The sequence below is a fragment of the Schistocerca piceifrons genome, chromosome X, assembly GCF_021461385.2.
Source record: "Schistocerca piceifrons isolate TAMUIC-IGC-003096 chromosome X, iqSchPice1.1, whole genome shotgun sequence".
In the NCBI taxonomy this organism is placed as follows: domain Eukaryota; kingdom Metazoa; phylum Arthropoda; class Insecta; order Orthoptera; family Acrididae; genus Schistocerca; species Schistocerca piceifrons.
In genome coordinates this window covers 438,004,898-438,011,597 of record NC_060149.1, presented here as the reverse complement: position 1 = coordinate 438,011,597, position 6,700 = coordinate 438,004,898, and the positions used below count along the sequence as shown (strand labels likewise).

General features: G+C 43.5%; 1 non-coding gene across 1 annotated transcript; it reads left to right on the top strand.

Annotated features, from left to right (window-relative positions):
- Positions 1-1,643: 1,643 nt before the first annotated feature.
- Trnas-cga lies at positions 1,644-1,718 on the top strand. The gene has a single exon. It is a non-coding gene; the product is annotated as a tRNA-Ser (tRNA).
- The last annotated feature ends 4,982 nt before the right edge of the window (positions 1,719-6,700 follow it).

The following is a 6,700-nucleotide window of genomic DNA, read 5'->3' as shown; positions in this document are numbered from 1 at the left end:
ACGGCACCACGATGCTGTCACGTGAGTGGTAACGCGTGAGCGCGTAGGTTGTCCGTGACGTACCGTTGTGTCAGCAGAGTTCCCTCAATGAATACCAGCTGTGACATGAAGTCATACCCGATGGCTTTCCACGCCGTGAAATCAGGAGTAATGCTGTTCTGCCTGTTCAAAACATTGTAAGAACGGGATCTCTCCCCAGGTCGCCGTCATACACACCGACGGTGGTCGTCTGGGATAGTGCAGAACCGTGATTCATCTCTGAACAAAATGCGAAGTCATTGTCCAGCAGTCCATGCTTACCGGTCACAGTAGCTATTTGTGCTGTGGTGTTAACGTAGCCTACGCATAGGACGGTAATTTCCTAGTCCGGCTGTCGCTAGTCTGCCACCAACGATGCGGGATGATACGGAGTGCGCGTCTACCGCCGTCGGAGGTTCGAGTTCTCCCTCGGGCCTGGGTGTCTGTGTGTTGTCCTTAGCGTAAGTTAAAGTTAGATTAAATAATGTGTAAGCTTAGGGACAGATGACCTCTGTAGTTTGGTCCCATAGAACTTACCACAAATTTCCAAAATTTTGACGCGGAGCGTTACACGGGGGCCATCACTTGTTCTCGGATGGCAGGCGCAGATCTGAAGGGGTTACGGTGTGCGTAGTGCACAATATGGTGATTCTCACTTGTGATGGTCACACGTGGTCGACCGGAACCTTGACGACGAGTATAGCTGAGCGGCTTCACATTACCTTCCAGTCCAGCTTTGGGTCACTATCATAGCCCAATGGTCCAGAAATACGGATATTGATGGTCACGTATTTATTAATTTCCGTTATTTCAAGACGAACTATCTTGAAACTACTTCAGGATAGTTCATCTTGAAATAATGGAAATTAAGAAACACACATCCATCAACGCAAGCTTAGTACTGAATGACCAAACACAGTTCCCTTATTCACCGCTTCTGACTGCAGATACTCCTCATAATTACATCCAGGACATGTTGTAAATTACCCCCCTTACCCACATGCCCCATTTCCTTTATTTCAATTACTATAATTTCTCATGTTGTGTTAAAAAGTTTTTACTTTGTATAATCACAACTGCTTCACTTACCTGCTTAATATCACTATTATATATTACCGGTTTTTAAGTTAGGACCTATTAAAGACAAAATTATTTTGTTCAGCCAAATCTTTGGAATACGTCACGAAAGTTTACTGGTGTAATTTGTCTATAATTCATTAGTCAATATGACACATATTTCATCTTAGTTAAATAATCTTATATCGCATTTACACTGTAATAATTCCGCGTTTTATTCCTAACTCTAACATTAACATTAACATTAACATTTTCCTTCTCTGGAAATGGAGATACTCGGTACAATCACTAGTTTAAAATCTTTGATGCCACAAAATTTCACTTCACCACATAGTTATCTTCGTTCTTCATGATGGCGTAATAGCCGAAAACCGGTTTCTTCTGAAAACCCGAACACTGCAATAAACACAGACTTCTTTCCAGAATGAGATTTTCACTCTGCAGCGGAGTGTGCGCTGATATGAAACTTCCTGGCAGATTAAAACTGTGTGTCCGACCGAGACGAGGTACTGGCAGAAGTAAAGCTGTGAGTACCGGACGTGAGTCGTGCTTCGGTAGCTCAGTTGGTAGAGCACTTGCCCGCGAAAGGCAAAGGTCCCGAGTTCGAGTCTCGGTCGGACACACAGTTTTAATCTGCCAGGAAGTTACAGACTTCTTTGATTGTGCAGACAACCTAATAAGTAGGACAGCTACAGTAATGATCAGTCATCTTAGGTGTTAATAAACCACTTCATCTGGATTTAGTCCTTTATCTTTAGATCACTGCCGGTTTCATGGTACTAAAAGGCACGTCTTCAGGTGACCATCTGCATAACAATAAATCAAGAAGGAATAACAACTTAGAGACATCCACTGATATGATGATTTTATAAAATTAACATTTTAAAATTTTTTGGAAGCTACTAAAATCTTTTATATGGGAATATTAAAATACTTATACTCACACAGTTAAAACTTTAGAACTAAAAAGCTCGGAATTTTGTACCCAACATCAGTTGTCCGTCAGAACAATACACCGCAAAACGGCGATATGTCACTGGATAAAACAGTTGGATGCATGGATTCCAATCCAATATTGCGAATGGGACCTAAACAAATTATACCATAGTGATCCATCGGTAAGGTGACTATATATTCTTCTTCTTTTTCTTCAGCGTTTGTCCCGCCTACCTGCGGGGTCCGCTACATGAGTCCGTTGTCTCCATTTCGCTCTATCACGGGCTGCATCTAGGTGAATGTTCACGTATTTAAGGTCTTTATGAATCGTATCAGCCCAACGTTGCTTAGGCCGTCCTTTGGGTCTTCTGCCGACGACTTCACGTGTGTAAACCGCCTTGGCAATAGGGTCATCACCGGCCCGTAAAACATGCCCAAACCACCGAAGACGACACTCAAGCATCTTGTCTTGGATCGGTGCAACACTAAACCGTTTCCTAATGCTGTCATTGGAAACGTGATCTAACTTAGTGAGAACCGCTGTCCACCTTAATATCTTCGTTTCCATTACACTTAGGCGGCCTTCTGTCTCAACTGTAGTCAGCCAGCACTCACAACCATACAAGGCGACTGGTCGGATGACAGTGCGATAGATTTTTGATTTTAAATTATCTTTCATCCTGCTGTCACAAGTGACTCCGGTTGTTGTTCGCCACTTCGTCCAGGCTGCCTGAGTTCTGGTGTTGACCTATTCGGTGAGTCGGCCGTCAGCGTTGGTCGTGGAACCAAGGTACTCAATCTTACTCACACGAGTCAGATCTTCAGCATTAATCGTGATGGTCACCATTTCATGTCTGTCTGATGTAATGTACTCGTTTTTTTTTTTTTTTTCAAATTAAGGCGCAAACCGTGTTGCGCCAACCGGTCACTCCATTTTTGAGTTGGGCTCTGCAGATCAAACTTGTTTTCTGCTGCCAGCATCACGTCGTCAGCATAAAGTAGGGCCCGTGTTAATGGACGGTGTCAGGTCAGCTGTCACGGTGTCCATTACGAGAATGAACAGAAGTGGTGATAATGCAGAACCGTGATGGACGCCGACTGTGATGGGGAAGTCCTTGGATAGTCCTGAGGTTGTACGGACATAACTTCTTGCCTGTGCACCTAGTCAATAAGCCGCTCTGGCACACCATATTGTCGAAGTGATAGCTAGATGAGACCATGTGGCACCCGATCAAAGGCCTTTCCGAGATCCAGGAATGCTAGATGCAGTGGCTTGCCTTTCTCGTGATGCTTCTCGACTATATATGAGAACTATTCAGATTCCTTGGTTTTTATGCTAGCCACAAAATAGGTCTTAATGGTTTTCCATTTATTTTCACCTTACCAATGGAGCACTGTGGTATAATTTGTTTGAGTCCGAACCATCTTTATTGGACTGGAATCCATGCATCCTGCTGTTGTATTGAATAACATGCTGCCTTTTAGCGGCATTTTGTTCTGACGGACAACGAATGTTGGGGACAACGTTCCGAGCATTTTAGCTGTAATAGTTTCGTTATGTGAGTACCAATATTTCAATATTCTTATGTAAAAGTTTTTAATCATTTTAATTTTTTTAAATCTTAAAATAACTTTAGATAATTATCAAATCAATGGATGTCTCTGGGTTGTTATTCCTTCTTGATTTATTGTTATGCAGATGTTTGCCGGAATATGTGGCTTTTAGTTCCATGAATTCTGCAATGTTTTAAAAATAAAGGAATAAATACAGCTGAGTGTATTTATGACTCTCGATAATGGCACCGAATAGAACTTACTACTCTGTCATGTCCACATTCCACTCGGAGTTCAGTACAAAGTGGTGATCAAATTTGAGATATCGAGCAGCAATTTTCATTTTCTTTGGGCTGCAATGTGGCCGTGTGGGAAATTACTGTACATCTCTTTTACAGGTGTACCGAAACTGGGATCCGTACCTTAGCTTTCTTTGAAGTGGACAAGTTCGAAGGAACGGAACGTGCCTATGGACAAAACGAATTCTGCCACTTCGCGCCCACACCCCCGCATCTGAAGTAAGTAAACAGCTGGCACGCTGGCGCGGTGGCCGTGTTGCGACAACAATAATTGCAAGGGAGACATGCGGAGTGCGGTAGTCGGGTGTTAGCTAGGCAGTTGTCGTATCGATCAGAAGCCGCGGGCGCGCCTCGGCGGGGCGTGTGTGGCCGCGGCCGCGCTTGTTAGCATCTGCGGCACGCCAAGTTGGCCAATTTGTGGCGCGCTGTGCCGGTGTTGGCCGTAATTAGGCAGAGGGCAGCGTTCATTACCGCCCCTTCGCTTTGCTTTTATGGCTCGCGTCGCCACATTTTTACAGGCGGCGAAACGGGCGTCGCTTCTCGTTATTGCCACGCGGAGGCCGTTTGGTGCTTTAGGTGTTGTCTGCATCTACGTCACGGGCGCCAATTTATTCCCGCTCCGAGCTGACACGGACTCATAAAAATCTTTTGTCGATAAATCTCATCCGTCTTCTTCAGTCATTTTAATCGCTCGACACCTGCAGGGTCTATTTTTACGTATAAGTACCTAAAAATAAAGAAGAAAGACGGCTGCTCTGCAAAATTCAATGGGGACATTGTATCCGCAGACGCGTGAGATAAGGGTCGCTCCCGTCGCTAACGAAATTTTAACAAATGATTTATGTGGGGGATTCACGATAAAATATTCTCCACTACCGAAGGACCCGTCTGCCTAGCCGGCCGAAGTGGCCGTGCGGTTAAAGGCGCTGCAGCCTGGAACCGCAAGACCGCTACGGTCGCAGGTTCGAATCCTGCCTTGGGCATGGATGTGTGTGATGTCCTTAGGTTAGTTAGGTTTAACTAGTTCTAAGTTCTAGGGGACTAATGACCTCAGCAGTTGAGTCCCATAGTGCTCAGAGCCAACCGTCTGCCTATGTAGCCATGTAGTCATCGGAAGTGCCTGCACGTTAAGGACTCTGTTTCGGTTCTCAGTTCCGCCAAGGAACATAAGAGATTGTTAACGACACATTCAAAGAATTATTAAGTGGTTCTCTGAAAATAGTCTCTCCCTAAATTTTGAGGAAATATTCAGTACTGTACAAGAAAAAAGTCCTAATAAAGTTTGATGTAGCAGATGAACAGGAGTCAGCAAACAGGGAAGAATTCTCCAAATTTGTGACTATACATACTGACAAAAACTTTTGGCCACTCAAAAAAACTACTTCTGCTCTTGGTGTAACTGCTAGTCTTGCACACAGACGAGTCAGCTTCAAAACGTATTTTGCTCATTTACGCTCAATAATGTCTTATGGAATAACTTTCTGTTGTAATTCATTATTTAGAAAGAAGTTATTAATTGCTCAAAACCTAGTAGTAAGAATAATTTGTGTGTTCACCAGCGGTCGGTCATGTAGGTACCTCATCGAGGAACTGGTCATCACAATACATGTATTTGCTAATAAAATTCGTCATAAATAATCCATCACAATTTGAGAAGAATAGTTATGTCCATGCCTACAACACTACAGAAAAAAAAGATCTTTATTATTCATTACTGAAGCTGTCAAAGGCAATACGTAGCAAAACAAAAATTTTTGATCGTTTGCCCAATAATGTAAAATGTCTGATAGGTAGCAAAGCAAGTTTTAAATTCAACATAAAATCATTTATCCTGACCTATTCTTTCTATTCCATGGACAAATTTTAATTAAAAACGTGTAGCATGGATAAAAAGTTGCATGAGTGTGACTAAAAAAACATGTTCATTAATGCTAAAACTAATCCTGTATATATGTCCTATAAGCTGACTCGTTTCACATCATTTTCGTAAAAGAATAGTTCGAATTATCTATTGAACATGTAACAATCTAACCAATCGTGGTTTGTGTGGAGGGGGGTGAGAAGGGAGGGGAGGGGGAGGAGGCTGGGTCTTGAACTGGATGCACTGTGCCTCATTAAGATAGCTGAGGAATTATTAGGAGGAGAATTAACGATTCCGCCTATAAAACTTATATTCATTGCCAAGCGAGTGATGTGCTAATCGCATGCTTCGCTATTAAGACATGCAAAGACGCTATAGGTGCTTCCTTCCCAGGGCATAGTCGCTGATGAATAGTTCTTTTAGGATGGGTAATCGTCCAGACAAATGCATATACATTGATCAGCCAAAACATCATGAACAACGCACACCGCGGTGTTGGATGTCACCTGGTGGCGTTGCGGGCACGTGACGTGGTAACAAATGTAAGCGGAACAGACACGAATGGCGGATCATCTTAGCAAAGATGTGGGCTGAAAATCGGGAAATCCATTGAGCTAACTGACTTTGACAAAGGGTAGATTATTATTACGGATAGCCTGTGAACAAGTATCTCGAAAACGGCGAAGCTGGTCGCATGTCCACGTGCTACTGTCGTGGGCATCTTCGGAAAGAGGAAGGAGGACAGTGAAACTACCACTAGACGCTAAATGGCTGGACGTCCTCGACTCTTGACAAAACGTGGGGTTCGGAGGTTTGTCTGCTCTGTAATGTAGGATAGGTGGTGATCTGTAGCATCTCTGCCGAAAGATCACAACCCTGGCGCACACACAAGTGTTTCGCAGCACACCGTTCATGTAACATTGTTGAACTTGGAGCTCCGCAGCACATGTTGACC